At 29.1% G+C, this 14,711-nt stretch overlaps 1 pseudogene; it reads right to left on the bottom strand.

Moving 5' to 3' along the window:
* Nucleotides 1-6,024: 6,024 nt before the first annotated feature.
* Nucleotides 6,025-9,390, bottom strand: LOC129319015 (receptor-like protein 7; annotated as a pseudogene).
* Between the last annotated feature and the right edge of the window lie 5,321 nt (nt 9,391-14,711).

Here is a 14,711-nt window from a genome sequence, read left to right on the forward strand (position 1 = left end):
TCAAATATATGACTATTCATTCAAAAATTTTAGGCCAAGATATACAATATCAAACTCGTTCACACACGTGCGCGCGCACCAACTAAATTAATTGACTGGCCAAAAAAAAAACTAAATGAATTAATAAGTAAAGAAATTAATCCTGTGATGAAAGCATTGGGCTTGTCATGGGATATATAGATCAAACATGCATCTATAATAACAATCAACAATGGCAGAGCCACATTGTGTTGAGAGGGCAAACTGCAAATGCATCTATCTCTTTTTGGGAAAAATTGTAAATTTGATATTCATTCTATTCAATATTATAATGCACTTTTAACCAAACCTCCAACAAGTTAGTCAATTATTTTTAAAATTACATATTCTTTCTAATCTTCATCTTCATTTTCTTATTTTTTTTGGCTGGAGAAGTCAATGTTTTGATCATTTTCATCGCCAGAACCCTTTTCTAGTGTCGACTACAAATTAATATAAAGAGAATATCTCCATTACCCTTATATTCTAAATTGTTTCTACAAGTTCAAAGGCAAAAATATGCTTTTTTTGTGAAAAGACATATTTACCCTTAACTACACGGACTTTGTCTAATAAATAAACATTATATTATTCACTTATGAACCTTGTTATATTCTTTATGAATATTGATTTGTACCTACACGTGAAAAATTTATACATTATTGTTCAACTTTATCACATAAATTATGTATAATAAACAAATATTATATTGTTCACATACAAACCTTATCGTCTTCTCTACGAACATTGTGCTGTACACACACTCAAGAAACTTAATATGTTTAGAGAAAATGTGTCTTTTCATGTAAAAACGTGTTTGAATTTAGGTTTTTTGGGCCAGCAAAAACAATTCAAAATATATTAAACTTTCGATGTAATTTTTTTCTATTATGAAAGTCTTAAGTGCAATTCTCCCATTAATATATAATGTTATGATGAGGTCACCAGTTGTTGCTTTACTATGTATTTTATCTCTGGTTAGTGTCGACTCAAAAGCAAGCAATCCTGACGCAAAGGAGTTACTTTCCACTGGGCTCAAAGTGGCCGGCCCATAGCCATTTTTGGCAATTTGAGTTCAACCAAAGCACTCTTTTATAGCAATAATTCTTCATTTTACACTCCTGAGGGCCACAACACGAAATCACTTTCTTTCTTTTTTTTTTTCTGGGCTAATTATTTTGGTTTGTTTATGCCGTCTTTTTACTTTTATAAAAGCAAATAATGAATAATAGTGATGTGCTCAATTTTCTCAATTCGCTTTTGACAATCATATAATCTGTCCTGCTTTTTTCGGCCAAAAAAAAAAATCGTTGTGTCGGCGAGCCTAATTAGATTGGAAGAATAAAAGAAAATTCCGGTAAAAAAATATAAAAGGAAAGATAACGAAAGGCATCAATGGGTCACGTAATGAACCGCTAATTTTGGTAGGGCATATATGGAAATAGTCAAAAATGAAACACAAAGATTATTATTTTATATAAACAAAAAAGGCAATATAATTATGATAGAATAACAAATTCAATAAGGACCTCATGAAAATGTTAATGTCGAGTTAGGATTTCTCCATAATCAAGGTTCTCAAATTCAGTACTTATTCTCTTATATTTTAGTAATAAATCTTTATTTTAACATTGATTTTCTTATGAGGTTCCTACATGTCATTCCCCTTATAACAAATTACTTTTAAAAAGAAAACTAATTTTCTTAAAAATTCAGCAAAAGTACATATTTAATCTTTTAATTTTACATAATATTTTGTTTATAAAATATTTTTCTAGTCCTTTAATTCTAATACTATTTATCTCATTAATGGAAAGTGAAAACATTCTAATTTTATAAATGTTGATAAAGTATTTTCAAAATGCTGACACATCAAATCCTAATAGCAGCAAAAGCATGTAGAAATGCTCTTGTTGCCCTATCTAGGAAAGCGCTTTACATACATAGCAGTAGCACTTTCAAAAGTTTTTATCGGTCAAAAGGGCCTCCCATAAACCTTTTTTTCTTTTTTTGTATCTAGCGAGGGAGCACATTTTTATGCATTCATATGAGAATTTTTTTTTTATAAGTTACATGAGAAAATTTTGGCAAAGAATTATAGAAACTTATATTTAATTTGTTTTAGGTTTGTCATGGAATATTTTAATTAACAATATTTCTGAAAGCTTAATAAATGATAAATCATAATAGCGTCATATAATTCATATAACTGACTCTACCTAGTGGGATAAGACATATTGTTGTTGTTGTTGTCATCGTCATTGTCATAGAAATTGGTGTTTGATCAGGCTTCTGGATTTTTTTCCATTATTTTTGACAAAAATCAATTTATATAAATTTATTAATTAAATATTCAAACATATATCACTTTGGTCTTATTTATGAGTAAAATACTGACAGTCGCATATGAAGAAGGAACATGAGTGTTTGTTAGTATTGAGAGAAGGCCATTCAATAATACTGTCAAACTAAGCCAAGTTTGGCAAAACTCCAACTTAACCATTGATTCCTCCAATCACTCCACTTTCTCTCTGTTACAATGGCTTCTTTCTCAGCTTTTGCTTTCACTACCATCTCATATGGTTAAGTCAAAGCTGTGTAAGCGAGCAGGCCCTTAAGATTGTCGTCTTAGATCTCAAAAAATGTTTACATATGCCCTATATTATCAGTTGTTACTTTTTTTCCATTAAGTATTAATATTAATTACACTTTTTCATTAAGAATTTATTACTTGCTTATATCTTGTATAACAAGCTAAGTCATTATTTTTTATTAAGCATTAATGTTAATTATCTCTTTCAATTAATACTACTGCTAAGAGAAGTTTTGCAAAATTGAAATTAAAAGAAGAAAAGAATGATCTGAGGCTTTTTTCTTCTTTTTTGTTAAAGGAAAGCAGGTTGGAGACAGAGAGGTGTGTTGTTGCTGCATTGTTGATGACTATTTATTTTTAGTGTTTTTTGGGTACTATTTTGGTTTTCTTTCTGCTGTTTTTATTGCTGTTCGTCTTGACTCATTTGATTATTTTGTTATTTTTTGGTTATTCAGGTTTGTGTGTTTAGTGCTTATTGTATAGGATTTTGAATGGTTTTTTTTTTTTTTCTCTTTGATAGTTTTGGCTATGAGCATATGTAATACATTTTTTTGTAAACATGGTGGAGTTTCTCTCCACTTCCCTTTTCAACCTTTTCTCTATCTCTTATTAATTTCCAACTATCATATCAAAATTATAATGGTTCCCATTTCTGTCTCTTCTTTTCGATGTAATATGTTTTGTTTTATTTTCACTATATTTTTTAATGAAAAAATAATAGAATTTTTTTAAATATGCAAATTATACAAATAATAATGAGATCTCACCAAATATGCTTATTTCTCTCGAGTTTCTTGGAACCTTTCGAACATTAATGTTTTTTGTGAAATGACTATAATGCTTTCAATTTAAAATAAAAAGAGAAACGTAAAGAGCCGACTTTGTTATTTGCTATCTTGTTTTACTTATTGTCAGGAAAAAAAATAGTCATTGTTTAAACCAAATAGTCACAATTATTCATAACACTTAGACTTCAGTGATGAAAAATTTTGCACTGCAGAAGTTGTAATTAGTTATCCTGTTTTAGTCATTTTCAAAAGAAAATTAGTCATTATCTAAACCAAAATAGTTAATGGAATTTACAACACTTGAACTTCAATTATTAAAAAATTTGCAAAGTAAAAATTGTCATTTGCTATCTCATTTTTGTTATTGTTAGAAAAAAATGGTCATTATTTAAGTCAAAATAGTTACTGCACGTTTCTTTTTTATTTTAAATTAGGGACATTATAATCATTTTACAAATGATATTAATGTCAGAAAGGTCTCAAGGAACTTGAAAAAAGTTATCTAATTTCATGGGGCATTATTGTCATTTGTATATTTCATGGGAATTTTTCTCAGTTTTCCTTTTTTGTTGTTCATGTTAAATTTTAGCCATTTGAATTTTAATATTTTTATTTTTTATATTTTAATATTTCAATAATAATTTTATAGAAGATCAAATCTAAACCATTCAAATTTTGATGTAATGGTTAAAAAGGAAAAAGAAGGGAAGGAGATGAAAAAGGAAGAAAAGAGAATCCTCACCCAGTAAACATGGCCAAGGTGAGGTGGAATATTTGGTGACTTGCGGGTTGCCGAGTGTCCATTTTTAATCAATAAAAATAACTCAACAGTCAAATTTAACTGAAATTAATGGGAGGGTAAAAAATTATCCTTGAACATTCAAGGGCAAGAAAGTACCAAAGTAAAGTTTAGAACACTGGATGTCATTAAGGGTATAATTTAGGAGAAAAAAGATGTTTTAACCTTTGATCTTTTATGTACATAAGAATCCCATTTCTTTTGTCTCCTTTATTAAATAATGATTTTTTTAGTCAAAATACCCCGAATTAATTTTTTTTCATGGTAAAAAATCATTACTAGTTATCATCTGAAAAAATAATTGATTTTTATGTACACATATGAGATTTTTTCTTTTATTTTGATAAGTTACATATGAGAAAACTTCGGCAAAGAATCCTATGAACCCATATTTAATTTGTTTCAGGGTTGTCGCAGGGAGCACTCAAAAAGATATGAGAGTGCCACCATACATAGCACTTTCAAAAAAATTTATTGACAAATCCTCCTCTCCAATTTTCTCATCTAAATAAGAGGATGGAAGATTTCATTAAAATTCTTGCTATGAAAATTCTCTTTGATAATTAATCTTTTCTTTATGCAACGAGCCACAATCATATGCCTGGGACGAGTGGGCTCAATATAGTTACAACTGCTCTCCAAAATATTGAAATAAATAAATGGCAGTGTGAAAAATCAACTAAAGCAAAATGAAGCTTGAACAATATTGAATGGGCAAAAATACATATCCACCATTCAAAAATTAAAAATAGGGACATGTAAAAGATTAGCAGAAATGCTAATTCAAAAAAAAAAAAAAACGAACCGCAAAATTCAAAACGTTGTGGAGAAGCAACATATCTCAATTTTCTTTTCTATTTCGGAGACAAATGAAATAAAGGAATTTTTTTTTCTTGCACGGAACCCTTGACTGTCGAACTTAAATGGCCAACAAAATTTAAAATTTAACATTCCATGGAAACAAATAACTATCAATATCATGTTTTTGAAAGCATTCCTTTTATATGATTAAAATATAAGTCTTTTTAATATTTATTATATTTATGTTATCAACACTTGGAATAATTATTTTTTTATTATTCATAGACACACTCAGACATGCAAACACATGTTTATTAAATTAATTTTTTTATTTTTGTTCATTCAATTCTATTATGCATATAAAACGAACCAATTCTAAGGGTGGCGTGGTGAAAATTACCAAACATCCAAAATGTATACTTTAATTTTACTGAAGATAATTTTATGAAAAGTTCATTTGATGAGTATTTATATCAATAGAAGTCGATATAGAAGAATAACATTGAGTACAAGATTCCACAAAGTAAAAGACAAACGAAAGAGACAATGAATTTTAGCTTTAGCCAGTGCCTAATATATTTGAATTGCTTCAGTTGCATATAGTAGAGAGATTAATTAAAGTTACTTAATTTCAAGAGAGAAGAAAAAGAACATAAATAAGAAAGTTTCTTTAAATATTTATGTAAAGGGGAAAGGTTGAACGCTTGATAACTGATTGCCAAATAATAGAAGTTGCTGACCAAAAGGAAAAAAAAAATGAGTTGCTAATATGTGGAAACTTTTATTCACATGTTAAAAAAGTACATGGCACGCAAATAAGAAAAAAATACTTGAAAATCACAAAACAGAGAATAACAATAACTTTAAATAAGAAAGTTTCTTTAAATATTTATGTAAATGGGAAAGGTTGAACGCTTGATAACTGATTGCCAAATAATAGAAGTTGCTGACAAAAAGGAGCAAAAAAACGAGTTGCTAATGTGGAAACTTTTATTCACATGTTAAAAAAGTACATGGCACGCAAATAAGAAAAAAATCACTTGAAAATCACAAAACAGAGAACAACAATAACTTTCATATTCATACTAGAAAGAAATATACAATACATTCTAGTTATTGATGACATGACACTTAAAGAGACATGAAATAAGAACCATAAAGGGAACATGAAAGAAAAGAAGATGTCACAATATCACAAAAAGCCACAATCTTTTGGGCCTAACTCATTCTCCTGTGATTTGGAAGAGTTGTTTTCCTTGTCCTTTTTGCTTGTTTCTTAGGCCTCCCTTCAAAAGTTCTGACAAGCCATAGAGGTTTTCTAGTTGAAACAACAACTCGTCCCATGAACATTCCAAACACCATCCCACATCCATATCCGAAGGCCACCGGTTTCCAACCAAATCCAAATTTGTCATTTGTTGATGAAAATGGTTGTGGCAATTTCCCTTCATCTGGATTACATGCTTTTGACAATGGAGAGCCACACACCTATATTTCCCTCATAGGAATCATTTGAAAATGTACCAAACTGCTTACCTTTTGGTATTGCTCCAACAAATTTATTTTTTGAAAGATTCAAAACTTCAAGAAAATTGAGATTTGCTAGTTCAGGAGGAATCTCACCAATAAGCATGTTTGATGATAAATCTAAGCATTCTAAATTTGTCAAATTTGCAAGTGATTGAGGAATAGGACCAATGATTTTATTGTGGGAGAGGTTTAACCCTTTAAGGGAATGAAGCTCTCCAATAACCTGTGGAATCTCTCCGTCAAACATGTTATTTGAGAAGTCAATGGTTGTGAATGTAGTTATGATCCTCACCAGATCTACATCACGACCTTTCAATGTGACCTTCACTGATTCATAGAATCCCCCATTTTGCATGTAATTCAAACCAGATGCAACATAATTTACATTCATCATTCCTTTAAATTCCTTGACGTATGTAGCTGGCAAGGATCCACTAAAATGGTTGTTGGAAACATAAAAAATTCTTAATTTAGAAAAAGGATGCTTGGTGTTAGAACTATGAATGGCACCATAGAACTTATTTTCTCTTAAAATGAGTACTTGTAGCTCCAATAAGCCTTCAAGAAAATTAGGAAATTCACCCTTGATCTTGTTTGCTCCCACATCTAAAATTTGCAATTGGTTGCAACGGGTCAAAGACAAAGGCAACCGTCCCTCAAATTGATTGTTGCTCAAATGTAAAGATTTCAAGAAATTGCCCTTGAAAAAATTGTTTGGTATAGTTCCAGCAAACTTATTCATCCGCAAGTCTAAAGTCTTAAGATTTGGCAAAGTAACAAGGCATTTTGGGATATGGCCTGACAAGTTGTTGTGAGACAAGTTGAGTATTTCAAGTGAGCTTGCATTGCAAAATAAGGAAGAAATGTGTCCACTTAGTTTGTTGTTGGACACTAAAAAGATTTGAAAAACAAAGGATAGAATTGGGAGATCTCCTTGCAATATGTTGAAGCTAAGGTCAAGAAAATAGAAATTTCTTATTGACAAATGTTCTGCTGATGTCAAATTGTTATGAGAAAGATCCAAAACCATCAAAGAACTATTCCCCACATTATTGAACCATTTGGGAATCTCTGCATGAATTTTGTTATTGGAGAGGTTTAAGATCATCAAACCTTGAAGATTTCCTAAGATTTCAGGATAGTCATTGATGTTGCAAGAAGATAACTCCAAGTCTCTAAGATTGGGAATGTTGTTGTGAACATTATTATCAAAGCTAAGTGAAAGAAACTGATTGTTTGAAAGATGAAGGGTTTCTAAATTTTGGAGCTTTGAAAATTGATGGAAACCAATAGGACCTCTCAAATCATTTGATGATAGGTTAAGATAAGAAAGATTTACAAAATGAAAAATGGACTCAGGAAGACCTTGCAACTTATTATCACCAAGATGTAACCGCTGCAACTTTGGAAGGTCTAAGAATTTTGGAAAGCTAGTGATATGACAAGATGATAAATATAAATTTCTAAGATTGGGAATGGTGTAGTTAAGATTATTGTCAGAGCTAAGTGAGAGAAACTTCTTGTTTGAAAGATGAAGTGCTTTTAGATTTTGAAACTTTGAAAATTGGTGAAAATCAACAGAACCACTCAAGTTATTTAATGATAGACTCAAATAGGAAAGATTTGTGAGACTAAAAATCAAATCAGGAAAATTACCTTGTAGCTTGTTAAAGCTACAATCGAAAGAAGTAAGTTGAGTAAGATTACACAATGACCGTGGGAGCTGTCCTTCAATGTTATTTTGGGAAATTGATAAATCTTCTAATTTTCTAAGATTTCCAAACACATGTGGCATCTCACCGCTAAAATAATTTCCTGAAAGAACTAAGGTAGTGAGATGTTCAAGGTTTGAAAGTGATGATGGAATTTTGCCACTAAAATTATTGTCATGGAGGAACAACGAAGTGAGACTTTGAAGATTTGAAAGAAATGAAAGCTCACCACTAAAATTGTTTGATCCAAGGTCCAAATTAGTTAATTGAGTGAGGTTATCAAAACATGGAGGAATGGGCCCATCAAATTGGCAATATGAAAGGCTCAAAAGTTTGAGAGACTTCAAATGGCCTATGGAATTTGGAAGTTGACCCTTGAGATTTCCATTGCCTGACAAATCTAACTTTTGAAGATTTTGTAAATAGAAAATGTTATTTACAGAATTTCCTTGCAGCCGAGTTCCTTAAAGACTAAGATGGACCAAAGAGGATGACAAATTCATCAACAAAGACAAAGAACGTGATGAAATGGAAGACATATCTACATAATCTAATACAAGTTCCTTTAAATCAGTTGTGTTCAGAATGAGCTTTTCCCATGTGGATGGCTCAAGTCTACAATCATGGAATACACCACAAGACAAATCAAGGGAGACCAATTTAGACAAGTGAGAGATTTTGAGAGGAATTTCACCATCAAAACCTGATTCACTTAAGTTTAGATGCGTGAGAGTTGGAAGATCACCAAATTGAGGTGATACCAAAGACCCATTAAAACCATTGTGAGCCAAGTTGAGTGTTTGAAGATGAGAAAGTTGGAAGAGGGTGCTATTGGGATGGAGTTTACCTTGAAGCCAACTGCAGCTAAGGTCAAGGCCAATCACATGACCTGACATGGAGTCACATGTGATCCCATCCCATAAGCAGCAATTTGGATCATTTCCCCAAGATGCTGTCTTTGGGTAAGAATTTTGAAAATCATCACATAGCCATGAAGCATCATGAACAAGAGAAAACGAGGACTTGAAATGGAGAAGGGCAGAATAGTCACGAGAATTACAAGACAGTGGTGCGGAAGAAGAAAAAGAAAGGAATGAAGGAAAAATAATGAAGAAGTAGAAGAGGATTGGAAATTCCATAGCGAAAGTTGTTGTGGGCAATTATTGAAGGATGGATGTGATATTAACAAATGAAGCTTGCATTATTTATAGGCGGAGGCAAATTGTCTTATTTTATTTATTATTTTCATTATTGCATTAATCATGAAGAATGAAGAAACCCAAAATATATTGGATTTAGTCTTTTTAAAAAATACCAGAATTGTTGTCGTCATAACAAACGGGTTCTCTTCAAAATAGGGACCACGGATAAATAACATGTCAATTATCCAAGTTACTCATAATTAATGCATTATTTTTTTTTTAAAGGTATGCCCACTTGGTAGTCATGAGACTAATCTTTTAAGGAACTTGAATTGTCCTTTCCCAAGCAATATTCTCCATACACATCTTCAAGAATCAAACTTTAGAATGATACTTAAAGGGCTTAGACTACCACTGTTTATTTAATTTTTGATTGTACACAGAATAATGTAAGTCAAACATGTGGTGGAAATAATTTTTTTTTTCCGCATGATATATATAATAGCGATGAAACAAATAGAAGGGGGGGAATATAAGGATGAAATTTTATACACAATACTTTGGAAGTTTGAATGATTAGTCAACAATTCTGATCAATCATTTAGCATGGCGTTAACAAAGGTCAATGGAGTCATCGCATGAAGACAACGTAATTCACTAAAACTTTATATAAAAATCACCGATTATTATATTAAGTGAATATGTCATTGTATTATCTTTAATGTGTTCACCAAAACATATCTCTTTTTATTAAAAAAAAAGTTTATAAAATATCCTTAGCATAGAAAGTAGAGAATACTTGTTGTTGGAAAGTTTATATATAAAATCTTAATCATAAAAACAATTATGCTAAATGGTGAGAAATTATAGATATTTTCGAGGCTCAACATTATTTTAAATTAAGAATTTCTAAATTGTAAATTTTCTAGATATGGTAATAGCTTTGTGAAGGACTAATATATAATATACCCAAAAAAATTCTTTGCATACAAAAAGGACACGTAAGATAAATTAAATAAATATGTGCATACAAAAAGCAAGGAAATTAAAACATAGTAATTCTTTGCTAAATTAAACAACATTGAACTAGGAATGACATTTTCAAAATTTTTAATGTTTTATTTAATTATTATATCAATGGGTTGGGTTGGGCCAGCCCGCCAGATAAAATGATCTGGAAAATGCAACCCAACCTATTTTCTAGAGCAAAAAATTATCAATTTTTTAATAATTTAAAATTTATATAATATAAATATATTTATTTATTTCATATTTTAAAGCAAATTAGAAATTAAAAAACTTGTAAATAAATAAAATAAACATAGAACTCAATCAAGTAAGTTCATTTTGCTAAATTTTTACTATCAATCATCTTCTCGCCTAGGTGTGCTATCTTTGTCACTGACCAAGAAAAATTGAATATAAACCCATATTACTTTTTTCAGTGAATTCATATTTTTAATTTCAATCAATAGATTTTATGAGATTAATAAATAATATATATTCAAAATATTTCTATAAAAACTAATAAATCATCTTCACAAACTATAACAAAAATTTTATTTGCAAATTATAAAAAAAAATTTACACTATATTTCAAATGTAAAGAACATATTTGAGAGTCATAAATTATATATTTAAAAAATATTATCATTATTGTAAATTTATAAAAAGATATAATGTAATTTTAAAATAAAAAATTATTTTTTAAAAAATATGCTAGCCCGCAGGCCAACCCGTTTAGCCCGCGGGCTAGCTCGTTTTAACCTACTAATTTTGCAGGTTGAGCTAACCCAGCTCGTTTTAAAAAATGGACTAATTTCTTTAACTCAATCTATCAAATTGTGCGGGTTAAATGGGTTAGTCCACGGGCTCAACCCATTTGCCCGGCTCTGTCAATCTAACTGATTAAACAATGAAAATTGTGACATGCCGGCATTTCCAGTTTGTTGTCGAGTATTGTTTTTTAAACATTTGAAATAACACTGCTCACTCATTCATTAATTTGGGATTAAAAAGGTACTTAATTTGTTCAGATGTTCATAGCTTTCAAATATTTGAATCTTTAGTGTTACATAATATTATGATTTTTAATACTTTCTCATCTAGAACACAAAAGTCACCCCTAAAACGCAACAGAATTTTTAATTTACATGATTAATTATTAAACGATGATAATAAAGTATTATCTATTATTTTATTTTTAGATATACAATTTTAAAAATCAAAGTAGAAAAAAATTGAATGAATTGTAAAAGTATTATTATAGAAATTAGAAAAAGCACCAGACTCAATCATGATATGAAGCTTTATAAAATATTTAAAATGTAAATAAAAATAAAAATACTTAAAAATTTTTAAATGCCATAATAAAATATCACATAAATGCATGAATAGTTAATTGTGGCACCTTGATTGATATTAATGGTCCCCACACATAATTGAAAATATTTGACTAGAAAGATCCCTCTGTATCATTGTTTTTAAAACCGGACCGGACCGGCTGGTTCGACCGGTGAACCGGTGACCCGGCCATGTGTCCGGTCCGGTTTTTCTTTTTATTGTGATTTAAGTTAACCCGGGTTAACCCGGGTGACTCGGGATTAACCCGGATTAACCCGCTCAATCCCTCGGTTCAGGCGGGTTGGGCGGGTTAAAATTTATAAAAAAAATTGATAATGATTAATCAAGATATATATTTATTTTTGACATGATAATGATTAATGATAGGTCAATAGGAGTCATAGGGTAAAAAAATCATACTTATGTCAGATGAGGGGATGGAAGAAGCAAAAAGAAATCAAAAAGTATAAATATATATTATATTATATTATTTTTTAATTTAAATTATTTAATTAAATAATTTTTAAAATATATCACTTTTATTTATTATCTTTTATTTTAAAATAAATTTTTATTTCTATTGTTTTAACTCATTGAAATTTTTTTATCATTTAGTTAACCTTATTTTAAAAAAAATATAAAAATATTGTTATACTTTATTATTGTTAGAATTATTGTTATATGTTATATGATATATTAAGACTTGGATATGTATGAACGTATTGAGAATTAATACATTTTTTATTTAAATTATATTATTTTATTATGATCGGTCTGACTCTGGTTTGACTCTCGGTTGAACCCATGACCCCTGACCCCTGAGTTTGGCCGATTTAATGATCGATTCGATTTTTAATACCTTGCTCTGTATACGTTGGGCACGGCGTGAAGAACAAGAATATGGTCAGTGTTGACTAGCTAATATATATATATATATATATACCGATTATTATATTAAGTGAACATGTCATTGTATACTATCTTTAATGTAGAAAGTAGAACATTGGTCATGAGAGAAAAAAAGTTTATATAAAAAATCTTAAGTCTTAAAAAGAATTAATCTAAATGCTTTAAGAAATTGTAAATATTTTCAAGGATCAAAATTATTTTTAATTTATACGATTGTTGATATTAAATTAAAAAAATATTTTACTTTCAAATAAATTTAAAAATTTTAAATTCTAAAAATTCAGTTATAAAGTTGTTGTTGTTTTTTTTTGGGGTCAAAAGTTACAAAGTTGTTTAAAATTGTAAATTTTCTAAATCGGATAACAGCTTTGTTAGGGACTAATATATGTATATGTGTGTATGTATAATATACTCATAAAAATTATATAATTTTTCTCATAAAGAATTAAAAATAGATATAAACTCATTACTTCTAATCTTCTGTTTTTGTTTCAAATCTCAGTTTGTCCCTCTTTTACTTTTAAAATTTTTTATACAATTTAAATAAAGTATTTTAAATACATGAATTTTCAATATAAAATTTTAAATTTAAATACCTTAAAATTTTCCTTCCTCTCCTCTCCATTCTCCTTTAACCAAATAAAATCTTTGAAATACTTTTTTGATGGATGGCTTCAGTTAATTAAAAACAACAGTAAAAAACTTAAACTATGGAGCCTTCTCCCTTTTTTTTTTTTATTTCACTTTAGGGATACCTTTTATTTCACTCCGGTGAAAGCTCAGTAATTTTTAGATTAAAAAAAAAGTCATTAATTTGTTTAGATGTTGATAGAATTCAAATATTTCAAACTTTAGTATTACAAAATATTATGATTTTTAATATTTTTCGGCTAGAACATAGAAGTCAGCCCTGAAACATTACATGATTATCAATTAAAGTTGGCATAAGTGACAATTTTATATATTAAATTTTAGATATGAAGAATGAAAAGTCATCACAACTCAACTGACAAAATGCACATATGAAAAGAGAGATGTCTTAAGTTTGAGATAAAATAATATGACATTTAAAGAGAATTAAAATAGATTGTTGACAAGGTGATGACGTGACTTGGAGGTTCAAGCGGCAACGATGTGGTGGGTGGTGAGTGATGTGTATTTGTCAGGTGTCATGCGAGATGATATGGTAGTGATTGAATTCATAAAAAAAATTTAATTATAAAATAAATTAATGATAAAAGTTTATTAATTAGTGACAGATATTTTCCATCACTAATTCATTTTGGTTACTAAATTAGTGTCATTATATTTGTGAAAGAAATTAGTTACGGATGATCCTTTACTAAATTAAAATTAATAACAAATTTTGCTTATTAATGATGGGTATGCGTGTGTATCGAACATGCAGTGCAAATCAAAATCTTCCCCCCTCCCTCCCCAAATATATATAGTAGCGATGAAATAAATGGAAGGGGGAATTTAAGCTTAGTCAAAAATTCCGATCAATTATTTAGCATGGCGTGAGGAAAGGTCTGTGGAATCCTTGCATGAAGACTACTGTATAATTCACAATAATAATATATATAAATTATCGATTATTATCTTTAAAATATAAAGTATAATAATAGCCGTGAGAGAAAAAACTTATATCTAAAAAACATTAGATCTTAAAAGGAATTATGTAAGAAATTATAAATATGTTCTGGTTTTAAAATTATTTTTAATTTATATGATTTTTTATATTAAATTAAAATTTTCTAAATACTAAAAATTCAGTTACAAAGTTATTTAAAATTGTAAATTTTCTAAATCGGATGATAACTTTGTCAAGGAGTAATATATGTGTGTGTGCAAGGGGCTTTTGCGGATGTAACACATGTTATAGAATCAAATTAAACAAAAAGTCTAATATTTATTATATTTTACATAATGGCTAATTTATTATATTTGCCAATAATATACCGTTATATATCAATGATAAACTCTTGTAAGTTTTCAAAGTTTTAATGATAACCCTCTTGTATATTAATAATAAACTCCTTATATATTAATGTGAACTAACCATGCTTTCAAATT

This window comes from Prosopis cineraria, unplaced genomic scaffold (assembly GCF_029017545.1).
Source record: "Prosopis cineraria cultivar Desert tree isolate PC_DT_omini unplaced genomic scaffold, ASM2901754v1 PC8, whole genome shotgun sequence".
Lineage (NCBI taxonomy): Eukaryota > Viridiplantae > Streptophyta > Magnoliopsida > Fabales > Fabaceae > Prosopis > Prosopis cineraria.